General features: G+C 47.8%; 1 pseudogene; it reads right to left on the bottom strand.

Annotated features, from left to right (window-relative positions):
• Positions 1-19,923: 19,923 nt before the first annotated feature.
• On the bottom strand, positions 19,924-21,202 carry LOC139240334 (chemerin-like receptor 1; annotated as a pseudogene).
• Between the last annotated feature and the right edge of the window lie 318 nt (positions 21,203-21,520).

Genomic DNA, 21,520 nt, shown 5'->3' on the forward strand with positions numbered 1-21,520 from the left:
CTTGAAGTTAGAGTGAGTTCAAATGAAAATCAAGGAAATTCCGTGGAGGAAAACTTTCCTCAGGATGAGACTCAAATGAGTTTAGATTCGAGACCATGTTTGGAAGGTTCTGTTCGAGAGCGAAGGTGTCCTCTTTGAAACAGAAAACAAGTGGTAAAGTTAAATTTGTAACTATGGAAAAAAATGAGTCTATATCCTGTGTTATGTATAAACATGAAAGTTATGTATGATCTTTGTTATAAAAACTTCTTCATTAAGGAGGGAGAAGTGTAATGTCTGTAAGCTTGTAATGTTTGTAGCTCCACAATGTGCATGTGGACTTATTGTGTACTGCAAGTGCAGAGTTAATAAACAGAACCAGGCAGCTTCCGAAGGCTTCCGAGAGAGCTGCCTGCCATGTGCTGTGCTCTATGAATATATCATAGAGGCCATCCTGTGGAGTGACTCCTGGTGGAAATTCTGAGCTCAGCATTGGGATCAGCAGTCACTTCCCACTCTGACCAGCACAGTCTCTGCAGAGAGAAGCTCCCAATGGAAATGTTGTCCCTTTACTGCAACACTGTCCGTTCAGTATTCTATTCTATGCATTAACTCTCGGCATTTCTGTTAGACTGAGTGACAGCGCTGCCCGGTCCCTGATTGGCCGGCTGCCTCCCGCCGCACGCAGATCTGCGACCGTTGGAAGTCGCGTGGCCAGAGTGAGTGGGGTCCGCTGAGTGACAGAGGCTCCCCGGCCCCTGATTGGCTGGCTGCCTCCCGGACCGTGACTCGCGAGAGCACAAACCGTGAGGGGCAAAAGATTTTTTGAAAATTGGAAGCTCAGTCTATTGGGGAAAATCCCACTCAGGAAGCTCAGAGAAGGAGCTGTTGAGGGGGAAATGTTTAGTGAGATGAGAAAAGCAGTTGGATTTACCCTAATGGAGTTATTCAGTGGAAGAATGAGTTTATTGGCTGGAATTGAGGCTACCTTGAGGCAACAGGAAAAGGAGGCCAAGTTTTCTTTCTCTTCTGTGCCCGGCCCCACATCCTTGGACAAAACCTCCCAAACCCGCCACCTCCAGCCCCCCTCCTCGAAGGACAAGGGCAGCCGGCGCATGGGAACACCATCGCCTCCTGGTTCCCCTCCGAGTCTCACACACACACCACCCCCGGCTCGGAGATATATCATCCGTTCCTCTTCATCGTCAAAATCCCGCAGCTCCCGACCGAACGGCACCGCGGGAGCACCTTCACCGCACGGGACACCGGTGGTTCAAGAAGGCCCACCACCACCTTCTCCAGGGGCGACGAGGGAATGGGCAATAAATGTCGGCCTCACCAGCGACATCTCCAGAATTGTTATTTGAACAATGAGGCAGCTCATTCCTTCCTCTGCTTTTACACCCAGTAGATTGTGCTCCATCAGGAAGACCCTTTTTACACAGATGGGTCCTCAGCCTGACGAACAACGCCCGATCAGGAGGGGCCGGCTAGATGCGATGGGTGGCGGGGTGACAGTCCGTTCCCATCAGTCACCAGGATCTCGCTGGATGTCAACCCCAGTATTCAGAGACTGGAATTCTCGCCTCAGCTCGCCGGGGTAGAGGAAACAAGTAGCGATTGTAATAAAGAGGTAAAGAGAGAGTGTGTGGTGAAAAAGCCACAGCCATGAGGAGGTTCAGTGTGTCTCAGATACTGGAACAAGCTCAGCAACAACCAATGGAGGGTTCGGTGTGTCCTGGACACTGAAGTAAACTCAGTCGCAATGATGAGGAAGGTCCAGTTGATCCTGGAGTAACCAAAAGTATTGTGTCTTGAGGCCACACGGACAGCCAGACATCTCCCAAATCATCGCAGCATGAGGAGAGACCCCAAACAACAGCCCGTAGCATCGCGGAAAGGTACATTCACTTTTAGTTTCTCGCATCACTTCAAGATGGTTCTTACATTGAAAATGCTTGCTTTTTTAGAGTTTCTTTCGCAGCAATTTTCACAGTAAGGTCTTGCAAACAGCACTTGGATAAATGACCAGATAACCTGTTTTGGATGTTGGATGAGGGATAGACATTGTCCCCAGCACACCGGGAAGGCCTCCCCTGCTCTTCTTCAAAATACTGATCTTTTACATCCACCTGAGAGGGCAGAAGGGGCCTCGGTTTAACGTCTCATCCAAAAGACACCACTTCCGACAGTGCGGCGCTCCCTCAGAACCGTCCCTCCGACAATGTGGCACTCCCTCCGTACTGCCCATCCGACATTACAGCACTCCCTCAGTACTGCACCTCCGACAGTGTGGCGCTCCCTCCGTACTGCCCCTCCGACAGTGCGGTGCTCCCACAGTACTGCCCCTCCGACATTACAGCACTCCCTCAGTACTTACTGCCCCTCCGACAATGTGGCACTCCCTCCGTACTGCCCCTCCGACAGTGCGGTGCTCCCACAGTACTGCCCCTCCGACATTACAGCACTCCCTCAGTACTGCACCTCCGACAGTGTGGCGCTCCCTCAGTACTGCCCCTCCGACAGTGCGGCACTCCCTCAGTACTGCCCCTCCGACAGTGCGGTGCTCCCACAGTACTGCCCCTCCGACAGTGCGGCACTCCCTCAGTACTGCCCCTCCGACAGTGCGGTGCTCCCACAGTACTGCCCCTCCGACAGTGCGGCACTCCCTCAGTACTGCCCCTCCGACAGTGCGGTGCTCCCTCAGTACTGCCCCTCCGACAGTGCGGTGCTCCCACAGTACTATGGTTGTTAGCCTGGATTATGGGTTTAAGTCTCAGGAGTGACCCAGAGGCGAGAGTGAGTGTTTAACCCACTGAGCTACAGCTGAAACGTGGATGCCTGCAGCCCTCTCGTACACCACACAGACATCCATTCTTGGCGTGGGTGTTGTGACAGTTAAGGTATAATTTTGCAAGGCTCAATTCTCCGTGTAAATCCTCATTAGGGACAAGTGATGTTGGAAGATTTGGCCGACAGTGTTGCAGTCCTTTCTCTGTTGACCCATTCAGTGTTTGGGAATGCTCTATGCTGGGACCAGTGCCTCGCTAAACATAGAAACATAGAAACATAGAAAATAGGTGCAGGAGCAGGCCATTCAGCCCTTCTAGCCTGCACCGCCATTCAATGAGTTCATGGCTGAACATGAAACTTCAGTACCCCCTTCCTGCTTTCTCGCCATAACCCTTGATCCCCCGAGTAGTAAGGACTTCATCTAACTCCCTTTTGAATATATTTAGTGAATTGGCCTCAACTACTTTCTGTGGTAGAGAATTCCACAGGTTCACCACTCTCTGGGTGAAGAAGTTTCTCCTCATCTCGGTCCTAAATGGCTTACCCCTTATCCTCAGACTGTGACCCCTGGTTCTGGACTTCCCCAACATTGGGAACATTCTTTCTGCATCTAACCTGTCTAAACCCGTCAGAATTTTAAACGTTTCTATGAGGTCCCCTCTCATTCTTCTGAACTCCAGTGAATACAAGCCCAATTGATCCAATCTTTCTTGATAGGTCAGTCCCGCCATCCCGGGAATCAGTCTGGTGAACCTTCGCTGCACTCCCTCAATAGCAAGAATGTCCTTCCTCAAGTTAGGAGACCAAAACTGTACACAATACTCCAGGTGTGGCCTCACCAAGGCCCTGTACAACTGTAGCAACACCTCCCTGCCCCTGTATTCAAATCCCCTCGCTATGAAGGCCAACATGCCATTTGCTTTCTTAACCGCCTGCTGTACCTGCATGCCAACCTTCAATGACTGATGTACCATGACACCCAGGTCTCGTTGCACCTTCCCTTTTCCTAATCTGTCACCATTCAGATAATAGTCTGTCTCTCTGTTTTTAACACCAAAGTGGATAACCTCACATTTATCCACATTATACTTCATCTGCCATGCATTTGCCCACTCACCTAACCTATCCAAGTCACTCTGCAGCCTAATAGCATCCTCCTCGCAGCTCACACTGCCACCCAACTTAGTATCATCCGCAAATTTGGAGATACTGCATTTAATCCCCTCGTCTAAATCATTAATGTACAATGTAAACAGCTGGGGCCCCAGCACAGAACCTTGCGGCACTCCACTAGTCACTGCCTGCCATTCTGAAAAGTACCCGTTTACTCCTACTCTTTGCTTCCTGTCTGACAACCAGTTCTCAATCCACGTCAGCACACTACCCCCAATCCCATGTGCTTTAACTTTGCACATTAATCTCTTGTGTGGGACCTTGTCGAAAGCCTTCTGAAAGTCCAAATATACCACATCAACTGGTTCTCCTTTGTCCACTTTACTGGAAACATCCTCAAAAAATTCCAGAAGATTTGTCAAGCATGATTTCCCTTTCACAAATCCATGCTGACTTGGACCTATCATGTCACCATTTTCCAGATGCACTGCTATGACATCCTTAATAATTGATTCCATCATTTTACCCACTACTGAGGTCAGGCTGACCGGTCTATAATTCCTTTAGTTACAGCAGCTTATTTAACACGGAATCCAAGCCTGATTCGCCCTCATCTGGTGTCCAGCAGGAGTGAGCGTACAGCAATCAGGACTGGAACACCAGCAAGTCATTGCCCTGTCTCGCTGTGAGCACTGAGCGCAATATTAACTGGTGCTCTGTCTGAGGGATCTTGAGTTCTTACTGCACAGAGTGACACCAGATGGTGCCTTTGGGCACATGGCCCTTGGAGGAGCTGGGATATGGTGCTCATGCCAAGAATAATGACAGTATAGCCAGAGCGCTGACATCACCAGCGACCATTCGAAGCACCGCATCTTCCACTCATTTTTGTGAATCTTGATTGTTTTGATCTTGTATTGCTTTATTGTGCTGGAAATGTGATTGGTGCGAGCAGCGCTGTTATTCTGGATGATGATCGCTGCGAACATTCCTGCTATTCTGGATGCTGGTGTGGTTACTAGCACTTCCAAGACGATGGCATGCCACGACAGCTTTTACTGCAGCCAAATCATTTTGCATTAAGTGAGACTTCATCCCACCAAGGGGAGACAGAATCATCGTCCCTGTTCAGAATCCTCGAAACATGTTCTCCCCTCTCATCGCAGAGTGGTTCATAGCCACACAGCAGCATGTGTACAGGTTTGTTCTCCTAATCTGAGGAAGGACATTCTTGCTGGAACAGGGAAGGTGGCTCAACTGTGGCTAACAAGGGAAATTAGGGAGAGTGTTAAATCCAAATTGGCCAGAAAAAGCAAAAAACCTGAGGACTGGGAGAAATTTAGAATTCAGCAGAGGAGGACAAAGGGTTTAATTAGGAGGAGGGAAATAGAGTATGAGAGTAAGCTTGCAGGGAACATAAAAACTGACTGAAAAGCCTCTAGAGTTATGTGAAGAGAAAACGATTAGTAAAGACAAATTTAGGTCTCTTGCAGTCAGAATCAGATCAATTTATAATGAGGAACAAAGAAATGGCAGACCAATTGAACAAATACTTTGGTTCTTTCTTCACTAAGGAAGACACAAATAACCTTCCGGAAATACTAGGGGACCAAGGGTATAGCAAGAAGGAGGAACTGAAGGAAATCCTTATTAATCAGGAAATTGTGTTAGGGAAATTATTGGGAATGAAGGTCGATAAATCCCCTGGGCCTGATAGTCTGCATCCCAGAGTAGTTAAGGAAGTGGCCCTAGAAATAGTGGATGCATTGGTGGTCATTTTTCAACGTTCTATCGGCTCTGGATCAGTTGCTATGCATTGGAGAGTAGCTAATATAACCCCACTCTTTAAAAAAGGAGGGAGAGAGAAAACAGGGAATTATAGACCAGTTAGCCTGACATCGGTAGTGGGGAAAATGTTGGAATCAATTATTAAAGACGTAATAGCAGCGCATTTGGAAAGCATTGACAGGATCGGTCCAAGTCAGCATGGATTTATGAAAGGGAAATCATGCTTGACAAATCTTCTAGAATTTTTTGAGGATGTAACTAGTAGATTGGACCAGTGGATGCAGTGTATTTGGACTTTCAAAAGGCTTTTGACAAGGTCCCACACAAGAGATTAGTGTGCAAAATTAAAGCACATGGTATTGGGGGAAATGTATTGACATGGATAGAGAACTGGTTGGCAGGCAGGAAGCAAAGAGTAGGAATAAACGGGTCCTTTTCAGAATGGCAGGCAGTGACTTGTGGAGTACCGCAAGGTTATAAGGACAACCTCAAAGCCTCGCTGGTAAAGTGCGACATCACCACTGACACCTGGGAGAGCCTGGCCACAGACTGCCCGAGGTGGAGAAAGTTCAACCGGGAGGGCGTTGAGCTCTTTGAGTCTCGCCACAAGAGGCCAGGCACAGGCAGCGGAAGGAGCACGCGGCAAACCAGCCCTACCGACCCCTTCCCCCGACGAATGTCTGTCCCACCTGTAACAAGGTCTGTTCAGCCATCAACGAACTCACTTAGGGAGTGGAAACAAGTCCTCCTCGATTCCGAGGGACTGCCTATGATAATGACCGCAAGGTTCAGTGCTGGACCCCAGCTATTTACAATATACATCAATGATTTGGATGAAGGAATTGAATGTAATATCTCCAAGTTTGCAGATAACACTAGGCTGGGTGACAGTGTGAGCTGTGAGGAGGATGCTAAGAGGCTGCAGGGTGACTTGGACAGGTTAGGTGAGTGGGCAAATGCATGACAGATGCAGTATAATGTGGATAAATGTGAGGTTATCCACTTTGGTGGCAAAAACAGGGAGGCAGACTATTATCTGAATGGTGACAGATTAGGAAAAGGGGAGGTGCAACGAGACCTGGGTGTCATGGTACATCAGTCATTGAAAGTTGGCATGCAGGTACAGCAGGCGGTGAAGAAGGCAAATGGTATGTTGGCTTTCATAGCGCGAGGATTTGAGGATAGGAGCAGGGAGGTCTTACTGCAGTTGTACAGGGCCTTGGTGAGGCCACACCTGGAATACTGTGTACAGTTTTGGTCTCCTAATCTGAAGAAGGACATTCTTGCTATTGAGGGAGTGCAGCGAAGGTTCACCAGACTGATTCCCAGGATGGCAGGACTGACATACGAAGAAAGATTGGATTTACTAGGCTTATATTCAATGGAATTTAGAAGAATGAGAGGGTATCTCATAGAAACATATAAACTTCTGACAAGATAGGAGAGGTTAGATGCAGGAAGAATGTTCCCAATGTTGGGGAAGTCCAGAACCAGGGGTCACAGTCTAAGGATAAGGGGTAAGCCATTTAGGACCGAGATGAGGAGAAACTTCTTCACTTAGAGAATTGTGAACCTGTGGAATTCTCTACCACAGAGCGTTGTTGAGGCCAGTTCATTTGATATATTCAAAAGAGAGCTAGATGTGGCCCTTATGGCTAAAGGGGTTAAAGCGTATGGAGAGAAAGCAGGAATGGGGTACTAAAGTTTCATGATGAGCCATGATCATATTAAATGGTGGTGCAGGCTCGAAGGACCGAATGGCCTACTCCTGCACCTATTTTCTATGACACCCACTGACCACATGCCAACCTGTGGTGCAGAGGCAGAACCTGGTAAGATTTTGAAGAAGGTTTGAGCGTAACCTAGCCAAACTTGCTAACGATACAAAGATGGGAGGAAAATCAATGAGAAGGACACAAAAAATCTGCAAAAGGACATGGACAGGCTCAGTGAGTGGGCAAAAATTTGGCAGATGGAGTATAATGTTGGAAACTGGGAGGTTATGCACTTTGGCAGAAAAAATTAAAGAGCAAGTTATTATTTAAATGGAGAAAGATTGCAAAGTGCTGCAGTACAGCGGAACCTGGGGGTACTTGTGCATGAAACACAAAAGGATAGTATGCAGGTACAGCAAGTGATCAGGAAGGCCAATGGAATCTTGGCTTTTATTGCAAAGTGGATGGAGTATAAAAGCAGAGAAGTCTTGCTACAGCTATACAAGGTATTGGTGAGGCCACACCTGGAATACTGCGTGCAGTTTTTGTTTCCATATTTACGAAAGGATATACTTGCTTTGGAGGCAGTTCAGAGAAGGTTCACTCGGTTGATTCCGGAGATGAGGGGGCTGACTTATGAGGAATGGCTGAGTAGGTTGGGCCAATACACATGGGTGTTCAGAAGAATGAGAGGTGATCTTATTGAAACATATAAGATAATGAGGGGGCTCGACAAGGTGGATGCAGAGAAGTTAAAACTAGGTGACATAGTCTTAGAATAATGGGCCACCCATTTAAAACTGAGATAAGGAGATATTTCTTCTCTCAGAGGGTTGCAAAGCTATGGAATTCTCAGTCCCTGAGAGCTGTGGAGGCTGTGTCATTGAATATATTTAAGGTGGAAATAGACAGATCTTTTGAGCGATAAGGGAATAAAGGGTTATGGGAAGCGGGAAGGGAAGTGGAGCTGAGTCCATGATAAGATCAGCCATGATCTTATTGAATGGCAGAGCAGGATCGAGGGGCCAAATGGCATACTCTTATGTTCTTATACTCCAAGTTTGAGATCACGATGAACAATTCCATTTTCATACAGATATGCAACTGCCTCCAGAATTTGTTTGACAACATCTGCAGCATCTTTTTCACTGTATTATCCCTTTTCAGCAATCCTGTCAAATCGTTATCCTCCTGTGAGCAGTTCCAGAACCAAGTCAATCTCTGACGGAGTCTTAGAGATCTCTTTCAGTCTAATAATATTGGGGTGGGAGAGCCGAAGTCGAACTCCTGTTTCAGTTCGAACTATTTGTTTATGTACAGTTTCCGTCAGCATTCCCACAGCATAAGGTTCCTCAGTTCACTTCTGTCTGCATTGATACACCCCTGATCCCAGTTCCGATCAGACTACAGAGGAATCTCCCAGGGCACTCTCTGTATTGGTGCCATCGATTCATTAATCACATTCCGACGCCCCTCTGACAACAGACATGGTGACTTCCAACATCCTGGCCGCCGGCCGTAACACACTGCCTTACTCAACGGTCGGGGCCGAACAGCTGCCGAACCATGCCCAGCCACACCGCCCCGCGTCAATGACCAGCAGCAACCTCCACTGAACAACAACACGATTCATACAGCAGCAAAACACTGCGGATGCTGGAAGCTGAAATAAAATCAGAAAAATGCTGGCAATACTCAGCGGGACAGGCAGCAACTGTGGAGAGAGAAACAGAGTTAACGTTTCAGGAACTGTGACCCTGGGCCAGAACTGGGAAAAGTTCGAGGTGTAACAGGTTCTTAAGGAAATTCAGGGGGCCGTGAAAGGTCGGAGGGGAGGAAAGAACAAAAGGGAAGGTCTGTGATAGGGTGGAAGGCAAGAGAGATTTGAGAGACAAAAGGGATAATGGGCCGAATGGAGATGGTAATGGCACAAGTTAAGAAACAAAAGATGAGTCTAAGGGTGTGAATAGTGGAATAATTACCCGCTAGGAAAGAGAGAGAAAAAAATAAAAAGGAAGTGTTTGAAACAAAGGGAGCAAAATACGGGCAGAGGTGATGGTCTGATATTGTTGAACTCGATGTTGAGTCCAGAAGGCTGTAAAGTGCCTAAGCAAAAGATGAGGTGTTCCTCGAGCTTGAGTTGAGCTTAATATTATTAATATGGAGAGGTGGGATCACACACATGCGCAGAGCGCATTGCAATGTGCAGCTCTTTCCCTGTTCCTGAAGTTTCTTGCTTTGAGTGAAAAAGTCAATCAAGATCTTTGGATAAAAAAGTAACGTAAGCTAGAGGAGAAAAATGGTGAGGAAAAGGATGCACAAACGTATCGGGACTGGAGCTGTGAGTGTGTGCGACCTCAATATTATGCTCAACGCAAGCTCGAGGAACACCTCATCTTTTGCTTAGGCACTTTTCAGCCTTCTGGACTCAACATCGAGTTCAACAATTTCAGACCATCACCTCTGCCCGTATTTTGCTCCCTTTGTTTCTAACCCCTCCTTTTTATTTTTTTGCTCTCTTTCCCAGCGGGTAATTATTCCGCTATTCACACCCTTAGACTCATCTTTTGTTTCTTAACTTGGTTACTTAGCACCCGGCCGCCTGCCACACCAATAACCGCCGTACCACAATACATGGAGAAAACGCAAAGTGCTCGCCTCCCACAGCGTCCTAGCATCCGCCTAATTGCTCATTAACAGAAAGACTTGCAGCTATACACCATCTTTCACGACCATCGGATGTCTCAAAGCGCTTTACAGCCAATTAAGTGCTTTTGGAGTGTAGTCACTGTTGCATTGTGGGAAACGCGGCACCCAATTTGCGCACAGCAAGCTCCCACAAACAGCAATGTGATAGTGACCAGATAATCTGTTTTTTTTGTTACGTTGATTGAAGGATATAAGTATTGGCCAGGACACAGGAGCTAACTCCCCTGCTCTTTTTCAAAATTGTGCCACAGGGTCTTTTACAGACACCTGAGAGCTCAGACGGGGCCTCGGTTTAATGTCTCTTCCGAAAGATTGCACTGGAGTTTCAGCCTAGATTTTTTTGTGCTCAAGTACCTGGAGTGGGAGTGGAACCCACAGCCTTCTGACTCAGAGGCGAGAGTGTTACCCACTCTGCGAAAACTGGCACTAACAACAGACAGGGCAGTAATAGTCGGGGATTTCAACTACCCTAATATTAACTGGGATAGAATCAGTGCCAAAGATATAGAGGGCGCAGAATTCTTAAAATGCTTTCACGAGAACTGTTTTAGCCAGTACGTAGCAAGCCCAACAAGGGAGGGGGGTTCTGGACTTGGTGTTAGGGAATGAAGATGGGCAGGTAGAAGGGTATCAGTGGGAGAGCATTTTGGTGGCAGCGATCATAATTCAGTTAGATTTAGCATAGTTACGAACAAAGATAGACCAGGAGTAAATGTTCTCAATTGGGGAAAGGCCAATTTTACTAAGCCGAGATGTGATTTAGCAAAAGTGCACTGGAAACAGCTACTTGAAGGTAAATGTGTGTCAGAGCAGTGGGGGGCATTCAAGGAGGAGATAGTGAGGGTGCAGAGAAAATATATTCCTACAACAAAAAAGCTTGGGATTTCAAAATCTAGAGGCCCTTGGATGACATGGGGCATGCAGGGCAGGATAAGGGAAAGATGGGAATCTATGTCAGATATCAAGAGCTAAGTACTGCAGAAAGCCTCGGAGTATAGAAAGTGCAGGGGTGAAATAAAAAAGGAAATTAGGAAAGTAAAGAGAGGGCATGAAAAAATATTGGCAAGTAAAATCAAGGAAAACCCAAAGATGTTTCCTAAATACATAAAAAGCAAGAGGCTAACTAAGGAAAGCATTGGGTCTATTCAAGACCAAAAAGGTAACCTGCATATTGAGGCTGAAGATGTGGATGTGGTTCTTGGTGACTATTTTGCGCCTGTTCACAATGGAGAAGGACGATACAGACATTGTCGTTAAGCAGGAGGAGTGTGAAATATTAGATGAGATAAACATAGCGAGAGAGGAAATATTAAGGGGTTTAGCATCTTTGAAAATAGTTAGCTCACCACGCCTGGATGAAATGTATCCCAGGCTGTTGAAGGATACAAGTGTGTAAATAGCGGAGGCTCTGACCATCATTTTCCAATCCTCTCTGGCTACAGGTATGGTGCCGAAGGACTGGCGGACTACTAACATTGTGCCATTGTTTAAAAAGGGAGAAAGGGATAGACTGTGTAATTACAGATGGTGGGAAAATTATTGGAAAAAGTTCTGAGGGACAGTGTTAATTGTCACTTAGAATGACACAGATTTGTCAAGGGAAGGTCGTGTTTGACCAACTTGATTGCATTTTTTGAGGAGGTAACAAGGAGAGTTGATGAGGGTAGTGCGTTTGATATAGTCTACATGGATTTTAGCAAGGTTTTAGACAAGGTCTCACGTGGCAGACTGGTCAGAAAAGTAAAAGCCCATGGGACCCAAGAGAAAGTGGCAAGTTGGATCCAAAATTGGCTCAGTGGTAAGAAGCAAAGGGTTTTGGTTGGTGAGTGTTTTAGTGGCTGAAATTCTGTTTTGAGTGGGGTTCCGCAGGGCTCAGTACTAAATCCCTTGCTTTTTGTGGTATATATCAATGATGTAGACATCAATGAATAATAATTTTGCAGATGATATAAACATTGGCTGTGCGGTTGATAGTGCAGGAAGATATCAATGGACTGGTCAGGCAAATAGGAGTCAATCCGGAGAAGTGTGAGGTAATGCATTTGGGGAGGGCTAACAAGGCAAGGGAATCACATTAAAACATAGGACACTGAGAAGTGTGGAGGAACAAAGGTGCCTTGGAGCGCATGTCCACAGATCCCTGAAAGTAGCAGGACCGGTAGAAAAGGTGGTTGAGAAGGCATATGGGATACTTGCCTTTATTGGCCGAGGCATAGATTTTAAGAGCAGGGAGGTTATGCTTGAACTGTATAAAACAATAATACAAAAGCAAAATACTGCGGATACTGGAATCTGAAATAAAAACAGCAAATGCTGGAAATCTCAGCGGGCCAGCAACATCTGTGGAGAGAGAAACAGAGTTAACGTTTCAGGTTACTGACCTTTCAGCAGAACTAGCGAAGGTTCATCGACCTGAAATGTTAACTCTGTTCCTCCACAGATGCTGCCTGACTTGCTGAGATGTTCAGCATTTTCTGTTTTTATTATGTATAAAACACTAATTAGGCCACAGCTAGAGTACTGCGTGCAGTTCTGGTCGCCACATTATACGAAAGATGTGATTGCACTCGAGGGGGGTACAGAGGAGATTCATGAGGATGTTGCCAGGACTGGAGAATTTTAGCTATGTAAAGATTGGATAGGCTAGGGTTGTTTTCTTTGGAGCAGAGGAGGCTGAGTGGAGATTTAATTGAGGTGTATAAAATTATGAGGGATCTAGATAGTGGCTAGGAAAGACCGGGGGTAAGCCATTTAGGACCGAGATGAGGAGAAACTTCTTCATTCAGAGAAATGTGAATCTGTGGAATTCTCTACCACAGAAAGTTGTTGAGACCAGTTCGTTAGATATATTCAAAAGGGAGTTAGGTGTGGCCCTTACGGCTAAAGGGATCAGGGGGTATGGAGAGAAAATAGGAATGGGGTACTGAAGTTGCATGATCAGCCATGATCATATTGAATGGTGGTGCAGGCCCAAAGGGCCGAATGGCCTACCCCTGCACCTATTTTCTATGTTTCTATGACCTGTTTCTCTTAGCAGAGACATCAATAACCAGGGGGCATAGATTTAAAGTAATTAGTAGAAGGAGAGCAGGGTAATTGAGGGTAGTGGGGGTCTGAAACTCACTGCCTGAAATGGTGGTAGAGGCAGACACCCTCAGCGCTTTTGAAAAGCAGTTGGATATGCACCTGAAGTACCGTAACCTGCAGGGCTACAGACCAAGAGCTGAAAAGTGGGATTAAGCTGCATCGCTTATTCGGCCGGCACAGACAGAATGGGCTGAATGGCCTCCTTCTGTGCTGTAAATGTCTATGATTGCATTCTGTGATTCAGTCTCTCTCAACCCCGATCCTCCTGTCTGTTCCTGCCCCATCTCGCTATTTATTACATTTCCGAGTCCCGTGTCATCTGCAAACTTTGAAATGATGCCCCGTGTACCCAAGTCCAGGTCTGTAAGACTTATCTTAATAAAACAGGTTTTAACCTGTAAGAATGATGTCTTTTCTCTACACTTCACAGAGTTCGGAACTTGTGAGACAAACAACACAGACACTGGATGTTTCTCTCTCATCCCAATCTAGGGGTTATCTTTACTTAGAATAATGAAGAGATACAAGCAACATGATAGCATTAAATACACAATAATTGCTAATTATTAGCCCGCACCAACCTATCCCATTCAAGTACCTTTCAGCAGTTAAAATTGCCTATTCCTAAGGGATTAATAGAAAACAGGACACACACATTAGTTAACTCCAGCCATGGTCAACGGTCGGAAATGAATCCCCTGACCCTCTTGAAAACTGACCAGGCCACCAATCACTTGACTGCAACGTTGACCTCACATGTTACAGCCATTTTATACCGTTTTTATGGATGTCAGCCCACCGTGTACATAATTGTCTAAGGTTAAAACAAAGGGATAGTCTTTCATCATGAATAGGTCTTTTATTCTTCGAGGATGTAACGAACAAGGTGGATAAAGGGGAACCAGTGGATGTGGTGTATTTGGACTTCCAGAAGACATTTGACAAGGTGCCACATAAAAGGTTGAGGGGTTGGGGGTAATATATTAGCATGGATAGAGGATTGGCTAACTAACAGAAAACAGAAAGTCGGGATAAATGGTTCATTCTCTGATTGGCAATCAGTAACTAGTGGGGTGCCACAGAGATCAGTGCTGGGACCCCAACTATTTACAATCTATATTAACGACTTGCAAGAAGGGACTGAGTGTAACGTAGCCAAGTTTGATGACGATATAAAGATGGGAGGAAAAGCAATGTGTGAGGAGAACATAAAAAATCTGCAAAAGGACACAGACAGGCTAAGTGAGTGGGCAAACATTTGGCAGATGGAGTATAATGTTGGAAAGTGTGAGGTCATGCACTTTGGCAGAAAAAATCAAAGAGCAAGTTATTTAAATGGAGAAAGATTGCAAAGTGCTGCAGTACAGCAGGACCTGGGGGTACTTGTGCATGAAACGCAAAAGGATAGTGCACAGGTACAGCAAGTGATCAGGAAGGCCAATGGTATCTTGGCCTTTATTGCAAAGGGAATGGAGTATAAAAGCAGGGAAGGGTATTGGTGAGGCCACACCTGGAATACTGCATGTTTTGTTTTCCATATTTATGAAAGGATATACTTTGGAGGCAGTTCAGAGAAGGTTCATTAGGTTGATTCCGGGGATTAAGGATGTTGTGAATCTGTAAAGCATGCACTCCCATGTTCCACCACCAGGAAGTGCATCCCCTGAAGTCCCAAGGGATCCCAGCATCCCTTGGGAGCACTGTATATAAGCCGGCCCCGAAGGTCTGTTCCTCTCTCTGGAATATCTTAGTAAAGATTGAGGTCACTGTTACTTTAACCTCCCTGTGTGCACTCTCACCTGTGTTAGGAACACAATAACTGGCGACGAGGATACGAATCCAACGCAAAGATGCAGTAAACTGTGGGCATTCTGGAGAAGTTCTCGGAGGCTGAGGATTGGGAAGCTTATGTCAACGGATAGACCAGTACTTTGTAGCCAATGAGCTGGACGGAGAAGGAAGCGCTGCAAAAAGTTGAGCGGTCTTCCTCACGGTCTTCGGGGCACCGACCTACAGCCTCATGAAGAATCTTCTGGCTCAGGTGAAACCCACAGATAAGCCATATGAGGAGCTGTGTACACTGGTTCGGGAGCATCTTAACTCGAGGGAGAGCGTGCTGATGGCGAGGCATCGGTTCTACACGTGCCATCGATCTGAAGGTCAGGAAGTGGCGAGCTATGTCTCCGAGCTAAGGTCACTTGCAGGACAATGTGAGTTTGATGGCTACCTAGAGAAAATGCTCAGAGACTTTTTTGTACTGGGCATTGGCCACGAGACCATCCTACGAAAACTTTCGACTGTAGAGACACCGACCCTCAGTAAGGCCATTGCGATAGCACAGGCGTTTATGTCCACCAGTGATAACACCAAACAAATCTCTCAGCACACAAGTGTGAACAATAGTCATAAATTAACTGGAACTGTGTTTGCGAGCAGAAATGTACAGGGCAGAAACACGAGTCTGCAATTGCCAGCAGGCCTCAGCTGACCCAGATGACTCAGAGTCCACAACAAAGGATGAATGCAAGGCAATTCATACCTTGTTGTGTTGTGGAGGCTTCCATTCAGCCTATTCATGCCGCTTCAAAGAGTATGTTTGTAAGAGCTGTGGAACAGTGGTGCATCTCCAAAGAGCTTGCAGATGAGCTGCAAGCGCTTCAAAACCTGCTAACCACCACGTGACAGAGAAAAATCGGTCCATGGTGGATCAAAGCAATTTCGAGCCTCAGACACAGGGGGCAGATGCTGAAGTACACGGGGTGCACATATTTTTGACAAAATGTCCACCTATAATGCTAAATGTAAAATTGAATGGCTTACCCATAGCCGTGGAACTGGTCACTGGCGCTAGCCAATCCATCATGAGTAAAAAGATGTTTGAGAGAGTGTGGTGCAACAAGGCACACAGACCAGCCCTGAGTCCCATCCACACGAAACTGAGAAAGTACACCAAAGAGCGTATCACTGTCCTGGGCAGTGCCATGGTCAAGGTCACCTATGAGGGCACGGTGCACGAACTGCCACTCTGGATTGTCCCGGGCGATGGCCCCACACTGCTTGGAAGGAGCTGGCTGGGGAAAATCGGCTGGAACTGGGATGATATCCGAGCGCTATCACATGTCAATGAGGCCTCATGTACCCAGGTTCTTAACAAATTTCCTTCCCTTTTTGAGCCAGGCATTGGAAACTTTTCCGGGGTGAAGGTGCGGATCCACTTGGTCCCAGAGGCATGACCAATTCACTACAAGGTGCGAGCGGTACCTCACATGATGGAGAGAGTGGAAATCGAGCTGGATAGGCTGCAACGCGAGGGCATCATCTCCCCAGTGGAATTCAGCGAATGGGCCAGTCCGATTGTTCCAGTACTCAAAAGTGATGGCACAGTCAGGATTTGCGGCGATTATAAAGTAACTATTAATCGTTTCTCACAACAGGACCAATACCCGTTACCTAAGGCAGATGACCTATTTGCGACGCTGGTAGGAGGCAAGACATTCACCAAGCTCGACCTGACCTCGGCCTACATGACACAAGAGCTGGAGGAGTCTTCGAAGGGCCTCACCTACATCAACATGCACAAGGGACTGTTCATCTACAACAGATGCCCGTTTCGAATTCGGTCGGCTGCAGCGATCTTCCAGAGAAACATGGAGAGCCTACTCAAGCCGGTACCACGCATGGTGGTTTTTCAGGACGACATATTGGTCACGGGTCGGGACACCGTCGAGCACCTTCAAAACCTGGAGGAGGTCCTCCAGCGACTGGATTGCGTAAGGCTGCGGCTGAAGAGGTCGAAATGCATCTTCATGGCAACAGAAGTGGAGTTTTTAGGGAGAAAGATCGCGGCGGTCGGCATTCGGCCCACAGACGCCAAGACAGAGGTTATCAGGAACGCTCCCAGGCCACAGAACATCATGGAGCTGCAGTCGTTCGTGGGACTCCTCAACTATTTTGGTAAATTCCTACCAGGGTTAAGCATCCTCTTGGACCCCGTACACGTGTTATTGTGTAAAGGTGAGAACTGGGTATGGGAAAAAAAAACAAATAATTGGTTTTGAGAAAGCCAGAAACAGTTTATGCTCCAACAAGCTGCTTGTATTGTATAATCCGTGTAAAAGACTTGTGCTAGCATGTGATGCGTCGTCGTACGGAGTCGGGTGTGTATTACAACATGCTAACGTTGCGGGGAAGTTGCCCCAGGAAGTTGTGGGGATGTCTCCAGGAGCTTGTCTGAGGCCGAGAGGGCCTACAGCATGATTGAGAAAGAGGCATTAGCGTGTGTGTTCGGGGTAAAGAAAATGCATCAGTACCTGTTTGGCCTCAAATTTGAGCTGGAAACCGATCACAAACCCCTCATATCACTGTTCACTGAAAACAAGGGGATAAATACTAATGCCTCAGCATGCATACAAAGGTGGGCACTCGCGCTATCAGCGTATAACTATACCATCCGCCACAGGCCAGGCACCGAGAACTGTGCGATTGCTCTCAGTCGGCTACCATTGTCCACCACGGGGGTGAATATGGTGCAGCCTGCAAACTTGTTGATGGTCATGGAAGCGTTTGAAAATGATAAATCATCTGTCACGGCCCACCAGATTAGGACTTGGACCAGCCAAGATCTTCTGCTGTCCCTAGTAAAAAACTGTGTACTGCATGGGAGCTGGGCCAGCATCCCCATTGAAATGCAAGAGCTAATCAAGCCGTTACAGCGGCGAAAGGATGAGCTGTCCATTCAGGCAGCCTGCCTGTTGTGGGGTAACCGTGTAGTGCTACCCAAAAAGGGCAGGGAGATGTTCATCTCGGATCTACACAGCACACACCCGGGTATAGTAATGACGAAAGCGATAGCCAGATCCCACCTGTGGTGGCCCGGTATCGACTCTGACTTAGAGTCCTGTATATGGCAATGCAGCGTGTGTGCTCAGTTGAGCAACGCGCCCAGAGAGGCACCACTAAGTTCGTGGTCCTGGCCCTCCAGACCATGGTCAACTATGTTCGACTATGAGGCCTGTTTCTCAGTAAAATGTTCCTGGTGGTGGTGGATGCTTTTTCAAAATGAATTGAATGTGAAATAATGTCAGGAAGCACCGCCACCGCCACCATTGAAAGCCTGAGGGCCATGTTTGCCACCCACGGCCTGCCTGACATACTGGTCAGTGACGACGGGCTATGTTTCACCAGTGCCGAATTTAAAGAATTCATGACCCGCAATGGGATCAAACATGTTTAAACCAGCCTCCGATGGGCAGGCAGAGCGGGCAGTACAAACCATCAAACAGAGCCTTCAACGAGTTACAGAAAGCTCACTCCAAACCAGCCTGTCCCGAGTACTGCTCAGCTACCGCACGAGACCCTACTCGCTCACAGGGGTGCCCCCGGCTGAACTACTCATGAAAAGGACACTTAAAACCAAACTCTCACTGGTTCACCCCAACCTGCATGATCAGGTAAAGAGCAGGCAGCAGCAACAAAATGTAAACGCTGGTCGCACCATTGTGTCACGGGAAATTGATCTGAATGACCCTGTGTATGTGCTAAACTATGGACATGGTCCCAAGTGGATCGCGGGCATGGTGATAGCTAAAGAAGGGAGTAGGGTGTTTGTAGTCAAACTAGACAATGGATAAATTTGAAGAAAGCACCTGGACCAAACGAGGTTGCGGTTCACAGACTGCCCTGAACAACCCACAGCAGACACCACCTTTTTTGAGCCCACAACACACACCCAAAGGATCAACGACATCACGTCGGACCAGGAAATCGAACCCATCATGCCCAACAGCCCAGCAAGGCCAGGCTCACCCAGCAGCCCCGCAGGGCCAACAACACGCCAGCCCAGCGAAGGCACAGCCAACACACCAGAACAAACATTTGTACCGAGGCGGTACACCAGGGAAAGAAAGGCTCCCGACTGCCTCACCTTGTAAATAGTTTTCACTTTGACTTTGGGGGGAGTGATGTTGTGTATCTGTAAAGCATGCACTCCCATGTTCCGCCACCAGGGAGCGCATCCCCTGAAGTCCCAAGGGATCCCAGCAACCCTTGGGAGCACTCTATATAAGCCGGCCCCTAAGACCTGCTCCTCACTCTGGAGTGTCTTAATAAAGACTGAGGTCACTGTTACTTTAACCTCCCTGTGTGCAGTCTCATCTGTGTCAGGAACATAATAAAGGGGTTGACTTATGAGGAAAGGTTGAGGAGGTTGGGCCTCTACTCATTGGAATTCAGAAGAATGAAAGGTGATCTTATCGAACTTATAAGATTATGAGGGTGCTTGACAAGGTGGATGCAGAGAGGATGTTTCCACTGATGGGGGAGACTAGAACTTGAGGGTATGATCTTAGAATAAGGGGCCGCCCATTTAAAACAGAGATGAAGAGAAATGTCTTCTCTCAGAGGGTTGTAAATCTGTGGAATTCACTGCCCCGGAGAGCTGTGGAAGCTGGGACATTGAATAAATTTATGTCAGAAATAGACAGGTTCTTAAATGATAAGGGGTTATAGGGAGCGGACGGGGAAGTGGAGCTGAGTCCATGATCAGATCACCCATGTTCTTACTGAATGGCGGAGCAGGCTCGAGGGGCCATATGGCCTACTCCTGTTCGTATTTCTTATGTTCTTATTCTCTTCTCTTCACAATTCCCAGACAATGCCTGTTTCTTTGCAGCTGTGAGATGTTAAAACACACGAGAAAGTCTTTTGAATTTGCAAAGCCTTTTGGGTCACTAAAAACTGGTCAACCCATGTTTTCAGCCATCTTGAAGCAGTTTTCAAGCACAGTTATTAGCAGAAAATGAGGCAAAAATGCTGTTGTCTTACAGAGTCTATAGTTTAGCAGCACTAAATCGTTGGCTGATACATGAAATACTTTTTAAATGCAATGAGGGTTTCTGCATCTACCACCCTTTCAGGAGTGAGTTCCAGATTCCCACCACTCTCTCGATGAAGAAATGTCTCCTCAAATCCCCTCTAAACCTTTTAAAAATTACTTTGCATTGATTCCCCCTGGTTGTTGACCCACTGAAGCGACTTTTTGAGCAAGTCCCTGAAGTCCTGCCACATGAAGATGTAGAGGACGGAGTTGAGGATGCTGTTGATATAGGCCAGGCCAATGCTGAGTGGGATGCCCACGCTGAGCGCCAGGGGCCACGGCTCGCCATGCAGGTGGAACAGATGTGGTAGGGCGCCCAGCACAGGAGGAAGGTCAGGATGATGGTGGCGATGACCTTGAAGGGCTTGCTGCCACTGGGTGCCAAGAGGCCCCACCTCAGCCGCAACACAATGATGGCATAACTGGTGGCGATGACCAAGAATGGGAGGAGGAACCCGAGGGGGAAGTGGGAGAGGGCCACCACTCTGCACCGGGCATACGCCAGGCCGTTCGCCCATTCTATCACTGCCTGGTAGTCCTCGTCGCCGCAGTCCGCCGCCTCCAGCGTCGCCTGCTCGCCCTCCAGCAGTTTGTCGGTGGAGCACACCATCCAATTGCCCTGGGCTCCCGTCTCGCAGAAGACGAAGATCGGCGCGCTCAAGATGGCGGCCACCAGCCACACCCCCAGGCTGAGCAGGGCGGCCAGCCGCGGGCCCTAGTGGTTCCGGGACCAGATGGGCAGCACCACCGAAACACAGCGGTCCACACTGGTGGCGGCCAGCGTGAAGATGGTGGCGGGCATGCACAGCACCTCCACCTCGCTGTTCAGCTGGCAGAGCAGCTGGCCAAAGGGCGAGTGGAAGTCCAGGGCGATGTAGGCGATGGAGAGGGGGAGCAGCAGAGAGACGGTGAAATCGGCCATGGCGAGGCTCAGCAACCAGGCGGTGTAGGCCGTTCTCTTCAGCTTGAAGCCGGTGGCCCAGTTGATCAGCCCGTTGCCCGACATGCCCAGGACACAGGTGACGCCGTAGATCATTATTGTGAAGACGTACATCGCTTGCCAAATGCTGGAGTAGTCCGCATTCACTGGGATGTTGTGAGGAGCCTCGCTGGAGTTGGTCTGCTGAAGATCCTCGGGCTCCATTTCAGATGTCCCACCTGAAGAGATGGAGAGCGAGAGAGAGTGAAGAGTCCATCAGTGTTGACCCCAGTACTGCAATCGCGGGGATTGCCACAATATTTCCACCTCCGTAACATTGCCCGTCTCCGCCCCTGCCTCAGCCCATCTATTGCTGAAACCCTCGTCTGTGCGTTTGCTACCTCCAGACATGCCTATTCCAAAGCTCTCCCTGGCTGTCCTCCCTAATCGTGAGCTTTCCAAAACTCCTGTCTCCTAACTCGTACCAGGCGCCATTCACCCATCACCCCCACCCCACCATGTGCTCGCTGACCTACATTGACT

Source organism: Pristiophorus japonicus, chromosome 31 (assembly GCF_044704955.1).
Source record: "Pristiophorus japonicus isolate sPriJap1 chromosome 31, sPriJap1.hap1, whole genome shotgun sequence".
In the NCBI taxonomy this organism is placed as follows: Eukaryota; Metazoa; Chordata; class Chondrichthyes; family Pristiophoridae; genus Pristiophorus; species Pristiophorus japonicus.